Source organism: Canis aureus, chromosome 6 (genome assembly GCF_053574225.1).
Source record: "Canis aureus isolate CA01 chromosome 6, VMU_Caureus_v.1.0, whole genome shotgun sequence".
NCBI classification, from domain to species: domain Eukaryota; kingdom Metazoa; phylum Chordata; class Mammalia; order Carnivora; family Canidae; genus Canis; species Canis aureus.
In genome coordinates this window covers 17,930,401-17,945,854 of record NC_135616.1, presented here as the reverse complement: position 1 = coordinate 17,945,854, position 15,454 = coordinate 17,930,401, and the positions used below count along the sequence as shown (strand labels likewise).

Sequence of the window (15,454 nt, the reverse complement as noted above, 5' to 3'; positions counted from 1 at the left end):
GTGATTAAAATGCTTCATTTTTCTAAAAATCTTGCTTTCACACAGTGTTGTAAGTAATTTGCAGGTCTGTTTCTACTTTGTTCTAGTGACCATCACAGCTTTATATATATTTCACTAAGATATAGATGTCCAAATGAAAGATATAAATTTCTGGCTAGTATGTATTAAAATTTGCAAACTGTACATCAATTATGGAAAAGCTTATTGAAATTCAGTTAGGAAATGTCTATCTTCTCTGGTTTCAGTCAGTTATTTTTGAAAATAATCAGAAATCATCATGTTTTACTGAACAGGTTAAAAAACTATGAATCTTTTCATTTGAAAGATTTATAAATGGATAAGAAGGGCAGCCCCGGTGGCTTAGTGGTTTGGCACCGCCTTCGGCCCAGGGCATGATCCTGGAGACCGGGATCAAGTCCCACGTCGGGCTCACTGCATGGAGCCTGCTTCTCTCTCTGCCTGTGTCTCTGCCCCTCTCTCTCTCTCTCTCTCTCTCTCTCTCTCTCTGTCTCTCATGAATAAATAAATAAAGTCTTTAAAAATATATATAAATGGATAAGAATATTTTGTTTCTGGGTTTGTTTCTAGACTGAAAAACTTTGGTCAGTAACAGATAACATTTTTAGCAAAACAAAAATTGTAATGGTGAAAACGCTTCTAAAATCCTTTTTAAAAACACTCTTTCCATACCAGAGATTTTTTTTGCAAAACACCTATTTTCTCTCATTGTTTGGTTACATTTATCTGCAAGGTGCCGATAGAGTGTGCTGATTTGAAAATAAAAAATAAAATCTAGATAGCATATTATTGACAACCACATTTTATCACAGAAAAAAAACTAGCAAATTTGACATATATATCTTTGTTTAAAAATGTGTAATTCATTGTTAAGCTGAGTAACTCTTATGACACCTTTCCAGGAGATAATGTGAGAACCTCTCTCTGCGTGATCCCAAACATTTCAGTCACATTTATGTCCTGACAATGTATAAAATGTCTACTCATTAAAGAATGCAGCCTGTAAATCCACTTGGTTCATGGAAGTTATAAGTCACAATAAACTAGAAAATGATGGGGCTACTGCCAAGAATCCCTGCATGTTGTGGAATCTCATCCTCCTTCAGAACCCCTTAAACTAACATACAGAGAGAAAGAGGGTGTTGGTGTAAATCCGTATATTAAATGCCAGTCGTGCTAAGTTTTCTCTTTGTCATGATAAAAACAAATATAAATAAAAGTTCAATGCTTTCTGCCCATTTCTCAATGGATAGTCTTGCAGATCCCTGGGATACAGACAGCCTGGACTGTGGGGGCTCTGGACTCTGCAGGGTGCTGAGACACAGTGATTAGTCAACAGTTGTCAGTGACCTCTATTATCTTTCTAATATATCCCAATCTTTATCCTTAAGAAGTGTTCTTAATCCTTCTGAGGTGGTTTCACAATCCAAGTATCTCATGGAAGGTGCCTACTCTACCTTCAAGCAAAGCTCATGCCTGTGACTTTGCACACGTCTTTCAGAAGGTCTACACCTGAGCCAAAGAAGGACTTAGGACCTAATAAACTTGGTAAAACATGTGCAAGATTCAACCACTTGGGGGTTTTAGTATTGCTGGATATTAAACCCCTTGTAGAATTGTTTGTCAGAAGCCTCCCATCCTCCCTATTATATATTTATCTAGATAGATTCATGAGTCTAAATGAAGGGATTCCCACCTTCTCCTCCTGCTCCTGTCCTTGCACAGAAACAGACAGACAGACACCACTGTCACTTTGTATTCACTGGAGGAAAGCATTAGCTAGGTAATGTTTATTTTGAAATAAATGATGGTCTTCCTGCTTGTTGGCAGAAGTGTCATCAGGTTTTCCTAGCCTAACAGACATCAACTGACTAGGTTTTGCTTAATTAACTTAAATGTGAAGTTTAAGTTTACTCTTTGAGTAAAGGAGCACAAGTATATATATACATACATACATACATAAATTATACACATATATGATATTTATTATATAACACATAATATAATATGTATGTATATGATATATATGATATGATTATATATATGTATATCTGTGATATGTATAAAGTTTTGGATGAAAACTTTTTCATGCAATATTGAAATAAAAACACTGTAAGAATTTTAAGTAGCAAAGTAAAGTTTCAGAGGCTATCAAAAAGATGACATCTGAAAAATCTTCCTAAATCTTGAAAATCTTTTTTTTTTTTTTTTTTTTTGCCTCATTGTTTCTCTAGAATAATTTCTTGCTCAGGGTGCCTGGGTGGTTCAGTCAGCTAAGTGTCGACTCCTGATTTCGGTTCAGGTCATGAGCTCAGGGTTGTGGAATCAAGCCCCACATCTGGCTATTGGCTCAGCGTGGAGCCTGCTTGTCCCTCTCCCTCTGCTCCTCCACCAGCTCATGTGTTCTCTCTCTGTCTCTCAAGTAAATAAATAAAATCTCTCTTTTTTTTTAAAGAATAATTTTTTGCTCAATCGCACTTACTTTAAAATAGGGATGGGTATCATAATTAGGTTTTACTGTTTCCTGGGGCCAGTGTGTGTGTGTGTGTGTGTGTGTGTGTGTATGTGTTTGTGTATGTGTGTGTGTGTACACGTGTATGCATGCACTGATTGCTGAAAAAGATGTTAGTTTTTCTATGTCTACAAAATCGTAAAATGCCTCTTGTATTCCCACCTTGTAATGTCCCCTGACCTTTCTGCTTCTCATATAGAATGCCAGATATAGGTCATCAAAAGACTCCCTAAAAAAGAAATTAATGATCATTTTCCAATGCGTCTCAACACCAAATCCCAATGCTACACTGTGCATTATTTAATGGAAGGGCATGCGAGCCCGTCTTATACCAATACGTGTGTAAGAGGGTTAATTGGTTTTTAAATACTGTTGCTTTCCTCTTTACCTTTCCAAACGCAGGATTCCTGTCCATCAGACAACCATCTTTTGGGGGGTAGATTGTAACATTTACTGGAGGAATGTAAAGGTAAAAGTATAGGCAGTATTTTGCTTTTGAAATTCAAAGTAAGTCAGAGGAAAGCCTCACAAGTCAGGCTGTTGTCTTGAGAGCAGATTTTCTAAATTCCCTTATCTCCCAGTGTCAGGTGAGCCTACTCTGTGGCTCTACAGTAGTAAGAAAATAGAACGTAGGAAAAGTCAAAGTAAAAGCCCACCGTTTTTCCAGCTCAGGGCATTGTAGAAAGTGGGGGATGGCAGGCAAAGAGGAGGGAGTAAGGGCTCAGCCTCCTCAACACGATATCTTCCCCATGAACATAAGAGTTGTAGGGTGAGCTCATCTTTGCAACCCCGCTCTCAGCGGAATGAGATGTCACTGCCACCAACTGTGGAGCTGTGGAAGCTGATGATGTGTGCCGATGCCTCTTGGAATCATAAGCATTCAGAAAATGCTTCCGCAAGCCATAGTAATTACTGATTTTGGAGATAGAGGATTGATTTGGAGGTAGAAAAACTGAGACTCTCATTATTACATAACTGCAACCAAAATTATGTCGATTTTGATTCTGTTGATAAAGACTGACTCACCGAGGTATCTTTTGCTTGATATCCAATGGCTCGAGTTTAAGTTCTACTTCTATTTTGGAGTCATTGTGGAAGCTGGGATTGGTAAAATGAGCTGGTAAAAAAGTCCAGTAGCACTTCCTCCCTCTCGCATTGATGATTTTAGCGATGATTGGAGTCACGTCTGAGCGTGTGTCATGGACTGCCACGCGAGAGAGTGGGGTTGGACCACACAGTCGAGGGCAAGGAGCTAAAGAGAGCCAAAAACAGGAGTGACTGGACAGCCATTGAGTCTGGTCCCCATGCCTTCTGTCACCGTCACTATTAAGATTCTGAAGCCCTCAACGTTTTAGCATTAATTATTCATCAGAATTAGACATAGCCATGAAGTCGTTTTAATGAGCTTTAATGGCAAATAGCCAAAACATCAGGCCTCTCCCCTTGCATGTTACCTGAGGGGATTCTCTCCAGATCCTTCCTGTCCTCATCTGTAATAAAAATACTATTAACCCTTACTGCCCCTGGCAGGGCTGGTCAGTGGCCTGTGGATACCATAAATGCTTCCTGAAGAGCTGAAGTGGGGGTAAAGTCGAGATCATAAGAAACTGGAGAGATGCGAAAGGAGGAATCAGGCTTGCAGAGAGTGCCGGCTCTCTGGTCAGAGGCGGAGCTGTTTCCATCTGTTCTTGGTTACGAAGGAACATCATGAAATGAAAGACTGTATGTGAAGCCCCGGAAACACAGCAAAGGTGATGTTGCATTAGGGTTTCCTCCCTAAAACTCTCAAGAGGCAAAATTTCCCTCGTAAAGACCTCTGTTGTCTAATATTTCTGTGTATAACTCAGCACAGAATTTTCAGGAACACATGAACTAATGCAGCCTCTAAATGCTTCCTAAATGAATAAAAATAAAATAGAGGTGCCTTTGTGGGAAGCTATAGAATTCCATCAGTAATTAATATATGTTCCACTTTTTTACAGCCCCACCATCCCTCCACCAGATTCCAGGCTATCAATTATCATTGAAAACACATGGACAGGATGTATCTACTCTATTCATCCTTTGTCTAGGTCCCTCCCTAGTAAAAATGTAGAAGGTGGCAAAGTACATTAACTTCTGTGGGCTTGTCAGGACTCTTTATAGTACATTTCCTACAAAGCACTATTCGGTCCCCCAAAGTTTAAAAGAATCTGAATGCTTCTCCAAATACTCAGATTACTCTCTGAAAATGACTTAGGCTCCTGAGAGAAGTAGAGAGCCCATTTGATGGTATTTGGCCCAACTGAGTAATAGGAAGAGCTTAACAGAAACAGATATGGGGGTGAGAGGCCGAAGGTTCTGGAAGCTCTCTTTGCTCTCTTGGTTTGACTGTAACACTGGCAGAGAATAAGTTGCCAGAAGTCGCTGCTATAACTCTGTGGACAGAAATGAGGGAGATAACAATTTTAAAATGACTCTTGCTTTCCCGGGGCCAGCATAGCAGGCACAAATATAAGTTTGAGGGCTAGGCGGAGTGCTAAAGAGATAGACACTCTTCCAGTTGCCAGATGTCTGGCTATATAACTTTTTGGCACTTTATGCAACATGGAGGCAGATCTATGGATTGGATCTATAAACATTACAGTTACCATCTGACAACTGTTCAGTGGCCTCCATCCAGTTTCTAGTGGACAGGTGTTTGAATTACAAAAAAAAACAAAAAAACAAAAAACAAAAAAAAACACCCTCACAATTGGAGCTACTAATTGATATGCTCGTTGGAAGGCCCAGAAACAAGGCCAAAAATTGAACAGGCATGAAGGCAGAAATGCTTCCCCTTCCTGGTGGTCCCTCTTGTCTAACTTGGAGGCATTTGGGAGGAGTTTTGCCTGGCTGCGGTGGCGGTCTGTGATTAGATGGCACCGGTTCCCCTGCTTTGCATTTGAGGCATTTCCTGAGCCCTTGATTAACTTTTAAAAATATTAAAGATTGCAGGGCTCTGTTCACAGTTTCTGTGATGCCTGAATTTACTTGCAAACTTGACAATCATATGCAACTTAGGTGTTGTTTGCAGTTCTGAATAGAGACTTAATGGATCATTGTTGATGTTTCTCTAAGAATGTGGGCAGGAAAGGCAGACTAGACTCACCAGGTTCTGGGCGTTCCTGAGGACATCCATGCTGCCCCGCACCCCCGGACACAGGACGCTGGGCCTCACGGGCCCTAGGCAGGATCAGCGGGAAAGCTTGAATGAGCCATACATTTCCTGGTGTATGAGCACATTTTAATTTCTAAGACTCTGTGTTTGCCCTGAGAAGAGGTTCTGAGTAAATTGGGGGGGGGGGGGGGGATTTATTTCATCCCAGAATCATCTGTGCTCCATCTACTAATAGTAAATGAAGAACAAAGAATCCTCCCCATTCTTTGAAATATGGGCCCTTTATTAAAAAAAGAGAAAAAAAGAAAAAGAAATATGGGCCCTAAAACAGCAAGTCTATTTTTAGTTATTTAATAAATTTCTTCCTTCACAATTTTCTAATTTCGTGTGCCTCTGAATCACAGTCAATAATGTATCTAATGCTGATAATAGCCCTGGCATAAAACACTTTTCACTTTGGTGGGGTTCCTATGAGGTCCAACTATTTCGAAGGTGGTATTAACGGTGACAAATGAGAGAGAAAGCTTTTCCTGTTAACTCCTTTCTTTTCTTCCGATAAGAGTGAAGCTGTTTTTGTAGTGAAGTTTACATGAAGAGCTGTGTTGATTCAGATACTTTGGCTCTGGGAGCAGATACAATGTTAAATGTAGGATAGTCTGAAAAAATGGAGTAAGTCATCCTCAGCTCTCCCAAATGCAAAAACTTGGCACATAGCGCTTTTATGTATGTATGCATGCATGTATATATGTATTTTGGAAACTAGTAATTTAAATTTCTGATAATAACGATGTTTGCTCTGAAGAGAAATTGCATCAGAGGGACACCTGAATGGCTCAACAGTTAAGCTATGCTTTCAGCTCAGGGCGAGACCCTGGAGTTCAGGGATTGAGTCCCACATCAGCCTCCCTGAGGGGAGCCTGCTTCTCCTTCTGCCTATGTCTCTGCTTCTCTCTGTGTGTGTCTCTTATGAATTAATAAATAAAATCTTAAAAAAAAAAAAAGAAATTGCATCAGAGAACTATGTCTGAGTGATGTGGTAACATTTCTGAGTGCCTGCGTGTCACTTCACCTAAAAATATTTTAGCATATATTCTGAAAAATGGATTCATTTTCAAAAACACACACAAAACTGAAAATTAACAATTAGCCCCTAATATTACTAATTTTCAGTCAGTGCTCGCATTTCCCCAACTATGTTGTAAAATTTTTTTCTTACATTTTGCTTTGAATTGGGGTCCAAATAAGGCCCACATGTTGGAATTGCTTGTCTCTTCTAAGTCTATACATTCTTTTTCTATCTTTCCCTCTTCCTTCTTAATGGCTTTTGTTGTTGCAGAAAGAAGGATCTTGCCTAAAGAGTTGCCTACAGTCTAGATTTTGCTCATGTCATTTAAAGTGAATTTCTTGTAAGTTGGTAGTTACACGTGAGGCTTGGTCGGATACAAATTTGACTTCTGTTGGCAATGGGTGGTGCTGTATACCTCCATTAAATGGGCCAGGATATCTGGTGGTCTTTCTTGGTGCTGTTAGCAACCACCAATGACATCCACCTAGCACCATTAGGATCTACTTCATTCACTTCATCACGGGCTGCAAAATGGTGCTATCATGCTATCCTACTATATCATTGCTTCTTCATTGAGTTGATAGAAGATTTCCGTAAAGAGGAACTTCCTGTGATCAACTGCCAGGGAATGCTGAAGTACAGCTCATGCAGAACAGACAGAATTCCCTGCTTGCTTCTTTCCCATTCTTTCCCAGTTTTCAAAATAAGGAGCTCATTCCCTAGAATCCTACAAAGATAGTCAATGAGCTTTTTCCTAATTATCATTATGTAATCATGAACTTAAACATATACAATTTCCTTATTACCTTTACTGCTGATCAAATTGTCCCATCTTTGGCTGATGACCACCTCTTCAAATGGGCTTCATAGTGTTCTTAATACCTCCCTATCATCTTTGATAGCTGCCTTCGATAGGAGGATAGCATCCTTTTGTACATTTCCTACCCAGACTTGGGATCAGCCATTTCTCCCTAAAGTCCTGATTCCTTTAGTGATTGAAAGGCTTTTAGAGACGCTGATGTTAGGCACTAGAGTTGCTCTTTGTTCTAGGTTCATTTTTAGTTTCTGTTCTTTCAGTGGACAAAACTAGAATACATAATTTTTTTTCTATTACATTTTCTATTATGCACTTTTCATAATAGAAAATTCAAAATAGGGCAGCCTGGGTGACTCAGCGGTTTGCCTTCGGCCCAGGGTGATCCTGGGGACCCGGGATTAAGTCCCACATCGGGATTTGCATGGAGCCTGCTTCTCCCTCTGCCTGTGTCTCTGCCTCTCTCTCTCTCTCTCTCTCTCTCTCTCTCTGTGTGTCTCTCATGAATAAATAAATAAAATCTTTAAAAATAAATAATAATAAAAATTTAAAAAGAAAATTCAAAATAACACAAGCAGAGAAAATAATATAATGAACTTCTTACCGACATCTCCCCCAGTTTCAATAGTTATCAACTCTCACACACAAACATATGCATACAATACACACACCTATGTGTACACACTCAAATCCATATAGATACTAATACTTGTACATAAGATACATCACATCAAATTAATACTATAATACTCCAATTCAACCACGGGACCATATGATTTTTGCTTTACCTGAAAATTACAATTGTCAGCTTCTTAATCCCAACAGTCTCAGGATAGCAAAACCAGCATTACCACCAACACTTTTCTCTGTGTTGGTGGGGGAGGCAGTTCTTCTGTCCTTAGGGTGTATCCCAATGAAGATAAACGATTAACTATACTTAAACATCACCTGGTTACTTCTGTGTATGTTTATGCCATCAACTGGATATACATTTATCTAGGTTCACTGGTTTCATTTTTCTTTCACTTTTTTGTTTTTTCTTTCAAATTTTATTTTGTTATCTAAAATATTTACATGATTCCAAAATCAAGTCCATAAGATACATTCAAAGAACCCTATTACCATCTCTAGGCTTTTTCCATGCCATTCACTCACTCTCCATAGATAATTAATTTATTTTGTGATTTAAGATTATAGTGTTTAAAGAGAATATATAGGCAGACAGGCACAAAATCTGCCTTTCGTAGGGAAAAGATGGTGAACTCTACCTACTTCTCTTTACCCTGTGTTTTTCACTCAACATCACATCATGGAGGTAACTCCGTGGTGGGATTTGAATATATACTTCTATTCCTTTTTACACCTGCATAATCCTTCATTGAGTAGATGTTCCATAGTTCATAGTTCAAACAATCCCCTGTAACTGCATTTGAATTGCTCCCAGGTTTTGTTCTTACTAACAACACTGCAATTGCTAGCTTTGTGACTATATTTTAATATTTTTGCCCATATATCTTTAAGATAGATTCTTGGAAGTAAGATTGCTGGGTCAAAGGATAAAGGCATATAAAATTTTCGTAGATATTTCCAAATTCCCCTCCACAGGAGTCATACCATTTTTCATTCCTTTTAGCAATATATGAGCATGCTTGTTTCCCCACAGCCTTGCCAACAGAGTTGGTTGTCTAACTGCTGGACTTTTGCCAATCTGATAGGAAAGAAATAGCATCTCAATGTAGTTTTATTGTGCATTTATTTTATCATTAGTAAAATTGAGTCCATTTTCCCACATTTAAGAGCCACTTGTGTTTCATTTTCTGTATACTGTTTGCTCATATCTCTAGCACACTTTATGGTTGCTGCCTTTTTTGCTCTATTTTTAGAAGTTCTTTGTAGATTAGAGATATTGATAGAAATAATATTTTATCTGTAAATAAGCAAAATATTTTTTAAAGATTTTATTTATTCATGAGAGACACACAGAGAGAGAGGCAGAGACATAGGCAGAGGGAGAAGCAGACTCCATTTATGCAGTGAGCCCTATATGGGACTTGATTCCACGACCCCGGGAATGCGTCCTGGGCCGAAGGCAGGTGCTAAACCGCTGAGCCACTCCGGCGTCCCTGCAAAATATTTTTTAATGTCATTTGCCTTTCCCTCAATATATTATGTGTCTATGTATTCATGTGCAAATATTTTATTTTATATATCCAAATACACCATTTTTTTCCCTTATTGGTTCTAGATTATGAATCTCAGGAAGGCTTTCTTTACTCCCAGGTTATAACGGAGTTCACTTGTGTTTTCTTTTTTGTGCTCTGTGATTTGATTACTTGGCATTTAAGTCTCTATTCATTTGGAATGTATCCTGGCATATGCTGTGAGGAATGGATCTAATTTCATCTTTTTCCATATGGCTATCCAGTTATCCCATTATTGCTTCTTAAATAGTCCACCTTTTCCCCTATGATTTGAAATGCTATCCTTATTATACTAAATTATATGTACTTACCATATTTATTTGCTATAAATTTCACATGTGAGTGAATTTGTTACCAGATTTTTCCATCTTGTCCCATTGCCATTGCCAATATCAAAATGGTTTAATTATGGAGGTCTTACTCTACATATTAATATCTGATATGCCTAACTCCTCCCTCATATTCTTTTTTTTTTCATGGTATTCCTGGTTATTCTTGCCTGTTTGTTCTACCAAGTGGACTTTATCTATACTGAGAAAAAGATTGATGGTGTTCTCTTCGTTAATAATTTAAATTTATTTATTAGGGAGAACTGACAATTTTATGATGTTGGGTCTTCTTATTCAAGTACATGATATGTCTTTTCATTTGCTTAAATTTTTTTGTCTCTTTTGGAAGTGTAATATAATTTTATGATATGGATTTTGGACATTTCTTGCTAGTTTTTCACCTAAGTTATTTATTTTCATTTTTCCCATTGTAAATGGGCTATTCTCTTTCATCATGCTTTTTGTTCATGTATATATCTACATATCTATATCTATATAGGCTATTGGCTTTTTATGATAAATGTATGACCTACTGAAATTATAATTTTATAACCTAAGTCCTTGTATTGTTTGTAGTAGTGTTTCATTGATTCTTTTCCATTTTTATTACAATATATAATCTATTATTTGCAAACAAACATAATTTTACCTCTTTTTCTTTATTTTTCTGAAAGATTTTACTTATTTATTTGACAAAGAGAAAGCACAAGTAGGAGGAGCAAGAGACGGAGAAGCAGATTCACTGCTGAGCAGGGAGCCCAATGCAGGACTCTATCCCCGGACCCTAGGATCATGACCTGAGCCAAAGGCAGACACTTAACCAAATGAGCCACCCAGGTACCCTACCTCTTTCTTTTTCAACTCTTATGCTTCCTATCGGTTTGTCTTGTCCAATTGCAGTGGCTAATCCCTCCAACACAAAAACATTTACTCTTTGGCCCTAAGCAGAAGAACCTTGTTGACACCTATTGTGAATTATATAATTTCTTGAACAAAAAAATCAAAGAGTTTATTCGCTAGTGCATTTTATTCTTAAATATCCCTTTCCATCATTTGTTTCCTGAATATAAAGTTCAGTTCTTATTTGCCTTCTTCCTCTCGTGCCCATAACTAGTGTGTCAACTGCTTGAGGACTGAAATCTCTTCTCACTCAACTTTTTTATCCTCTCAGAAGCATGTCCACATGAGGAGTTCGAATATGTTGGATTAAACTGACTTGGATTTTCATAAACCTATTCTGTTGAATATATTATAGAGTTATTTTTTTTTCTGTATCCACAGAAATTTCTCATTTTCCCTTTTTCTCACTCACCATTTGTTATTGCTTTCCCTGGAGCAGAAAGACTCTCTCCTGTTGACCTCACATGAAACTCATCCCTGTTGCTGCCACTGCCACCTCTTATTGATTAAGTGCTTATGTCTCTAACGCCTTGTACAATCCCCTGCTCCCACCCATTCCTCCTTTCCTCACACTTCTAATTATTTTACTCCCACCTGCAGACTCAGTGGCTTTAGAGCCTCCCTTAATCCTTTTTTTAAAAGGATGTGGGTTATGAATTATAAACACAGAAAAATGTAAATATAAAATGAATATCTTCTTCATTTTTAATTACGGAGAGATACAGTTTTATAATAAATGATTTTCTAGGTCAAAGGAAAAGTATATATATTTTGTGTGCTTGAACACTATAAAAATTACTAATAACATTTCAAGTGTATTAATATTTAAACAAATTACCCAATGCTTCTTGTTAGAGTACAGGACTCTGCTGTTGTGTCATTCACAGTTTTGTAATTTGGTGAATTTCTTTAATCAGTTATGAATTATAGGAGAATTTAAGTTGCAGTTTGAGGCCAAGGAGTGTTTTCTAGTAGTGACTGTTACTTCAGAAAGCAGGCATGATCCCAACAAGGGTACTTCTTACAGCAGTCAGAGCACCCAAATCACCCTGCATTTCTTCTTTGCAGAAGATACACTTGTGTTCACTGCCTGTCCTCTGCCCAGAGAGACCCCCTGACTTCTTGGGCTTTCTCTCAGGAGCTGGGTGGGGCTGGTTTGTGATGCCAATAGCTACAGCCCAATGACTTCCAGCTAAAATCCTGGCTTGATTTAATACATGGTAATGAGCATACTCATCTCCTGAGGCTGTTTGGAGGTTTACTTTGTTTCTTGCTCAAGAACACTGACAAAAAAAAAAAAAAAAAAAAAGACTAAAAATAAATAAATAGATAGATAGATAGATAGATAGATAGATAAAAGAACACTGACTACCAGGACTGGCTCACAGTGAGTAGTGAGTAAACGTTAGCCCTACTCCCGACTCGGTCCTCCGCCTCCCAATCTGCCCTGCATGTTGGTGAATTTCCCATCTCTTCTATAAATTCAACAGGATATACTGCTATTTACCCCCAACTACCTACCCCCCACCCCCACCAAAGGCAGAAAAGCCAACTCCTTGGGAAGCCTTTGGCACTGTCAATCAAAGTGTTGCTCACCTGATATTGCTCATGTGGATCTATGAACCATTTGCTGGAGTAATTTGGTGCTGTGCCTTCTGAGAGGCCAAACGACCGAGAGCTAGGGAAGCCTTGGAGATCATCGAATGTAACCCTCTCATTTTTCACACGCGGCCCAGAGAGGCCACATGGATTGCCCAAGGTCACAGAGTTAATTATGGCAGAGCAGGGGCTGCTTTCGAGGTTTCCGCCTTCCCAGTGCAAGGCTATTCCACTACACACCGCTGTCGTTTTACTCCTGATTTAGCAGTTCTCCCTCTGGGTGATAGAAGCCTGGAAGCAAATGTCTAAATGTGGCATATTATCTAAAATTAAATTTGCACAATCGCAGCCCATTCAATTCAAGAAGCTCTGAACTTTAATACACTTGAGTCATACTTTTGCAGACAGAATTTTGGTCAAAGTGAATTCTTAGTTCTGAAGACAAGCTTAGGATCTAGATGTGGCTTAGGATCTCCTTTTCAAAAAGAAACCATTGAAACAAGCACCACTCTGATACTGGCCAATCAAATTTGAGCGCATCAGTTCCTTCAATGGAAGCTCTTGCCTTTTTGGTAAAAAACAAGCTAGGCCCACAGTTCCACTGATGGTGGTACAAACATGTATTATACTTTGGGGCTCTGTCATTCTTTGGTGACAGTGTATAGAATATATATTAGTCAGTTACGAAATTTTTGAATTAGATATCGGGTCTTCCTCCAAACCTTACACTGGCTTTTTCAGGAGTGAAGACAGTTAGCTACTGTATTTAAAAATTCTTTGATGCTATTATATGACATTTACAAAGAGGTCAGTAGATAATGCTTATTTTTTTATCTTCATATGTTTTTCTTGTGTTCTTTCACTGATTTCAGTTTTAAAATACTTATTTTCAAAAGATGTTTAGGATCTTGGCAGGGGAGGTGGTTCTCTAAAGTACTCTCAAGTCATACCTAGTGTTTTAATTTGGGGATGAATAATTTAAATTGTTTTTGTTTTTAATAAACCAACAAGTGCCTTGTGAAGTTTTAAATGGAGATGAAATAGGCAAAAAGATGTATTTCTGACAATTACTTTAAAAAGTAAGTTGAGGAGGATCCCTGGATGGCTCAGCGGTTTAGCGCTGCCTTCAGCCCTAAGTGTGATCCTGGAGTTCCAGGATTGAGTCCCACGTCGGGCTCCCTGCCTGGAGCCTGCTTCTCCCTCTGCCTGTGTCTCTGCCTCTCTCTCTCTCTCTCTCTCTGTCTCTCATGAATAAATCAGTAAAATCTTAAGAAGAAATTAAATTTAAAAAATAAAAAGTAAGTTGAATCTGACAAATCCAATTTTCCAGGAAGTATTATGAAAATTTGTGGACTAGATTTCATAGATTATGTTTTGAAAAAGAAAATTTAAATTAATATCTTTTATTACATTTTTAAATTTGAAAGAAAAGTAGTGGGGGGGGGAGAAAACTCAATAAACAAAAGTAGATTTAAAAAAAAGTTAGCTTCAATAGAGAACAGTGTCTGTATAGTTAGCCTTAAAGAAGTTCTCCTTGGAGAACACAAGTGTTTGCACACATCAAATGTACATAGCAAGCACTAAGAAGATATCCCAGACCCAGATCAAACTTTAATTTTTTTTATTAGAAAAGCAAGAATATAGACCAATTGCAGGCAAATGGACCCAGCTGCAGATTCAAGTTAACCTCTGTAACTGGTAACTTCACATTGGTTTAACTGAAGTGTAATTCACTTTAGAGAACACAGTCTCAGCCACTGACAACCACATGGAACAATGTTTAGAGCAGGGCTTGCAAGTGTGTCAAATGTGGTGAGCCAAGTTCCCCTTCCCTGCTCTGGTAGCTTGCTGTGTGTATTCTTGTGGCTGAGCCATGGCTCTTCCCAAGGAAGCAATACCAAGGTCACAAAGAGGGCAGGAATCATAGTTGACACAATGTACAGACACTTATTTTGTAGAGTTCCCAATTATCTCCTGTGCTTAGTTCAAATATCTTATTTGTCTCTTGGACACTATTTGTGCTATCTGGAATTGATCCTACATTTGACCTAAATAGCATCCTTTCAATGGCATCTACAAGCTATTCACATGAAAATGTGGAAGAGTGAAGAAGGCTGGGAAATCTAAGAGAGTCAGAAACTATGACTGAAGACACTTTGAGTGTGGGACTCACCTGGAGAGACATAGAAAACCAGAGATCATGTTCTTGGCACAAAGAAAAGGTGCCCTGAGAAGTGGGGAGAAATCACACAAAGAAAGATAATAGAGCCCTAAAGCCAGCCTGGAGACTGAAGAGTTGCTTTGCCCAGTCTCTCTAAAGGTGCTTGGGGCAAGCAGCTCTGAATGCCACTATAGGACAGCGACATTGACTCTATCCAGCTTTTAGAACATGCTCACCTCCTATTTTTGTCACTCCAGCCGAAATGTGTCAATTGGTGTTTCACAGTAGTGTTCCTGCAAGAGCAGTTCAGGGATCACCTGCATTAATAACAACAGAAACAGTTAAAATGAGGATGCCTGAGTCATCTCCACATCTCTTGTATCACAGTGTCCAGAGATGGGCCATAGAATTGGCATTTTAATCAGCTTTCCTAAATATGCATTTAGAGTATGAGAACCATCGGAGCTGTTCATTTGATGTGTCATATGATCGCTTCTCTTTACCAGATCAACTAAGATTTACATAGTAGTTCTATCTTATAAAGTATGTTTACATATATCATCTCACTTTTATCCTCACAACAGTCCTATAGGATCCTGATTTTACAAATAGGTGAATCATGGCTCAAAACTTCTAAGTGTTTCTATCAACTGCCCACCTATAAAGAGTGACCCTGGAACACGATACAGGGCCTGTGAATTTCAAATTTGATGCC

The 15,454-nt window shown here is 38.5% G+C and overlaps 1 long non-coding RNA gene across 4 annotated transcripts in view; it reads left to right on the top strand.

Annotated features, from left to right (window-relative positions):
* LOC144315574 (uncharacterized) overlaps positions 1-15,454 on the top strand; it is an 87,138-nt gene that overhangs the window by 14,314 nt on the left and 57,370 nt on the right. Inside the window, exon 4 of one of the 4 annotated variants that reach the window (XR_013381292.1) lies at positions 10,754-10,916. The exons of the other annotated variants lie outside the window; for them this stretch is intronic. This is a non-coding gene — a long non-coding RNA (uncharacterized LOC144315574). The remainder of the gene's footprint in view (positions 1-10,753; positions 10,917-15,454) is intronic. 4 annotated transcript variants of the gene reach the window in all.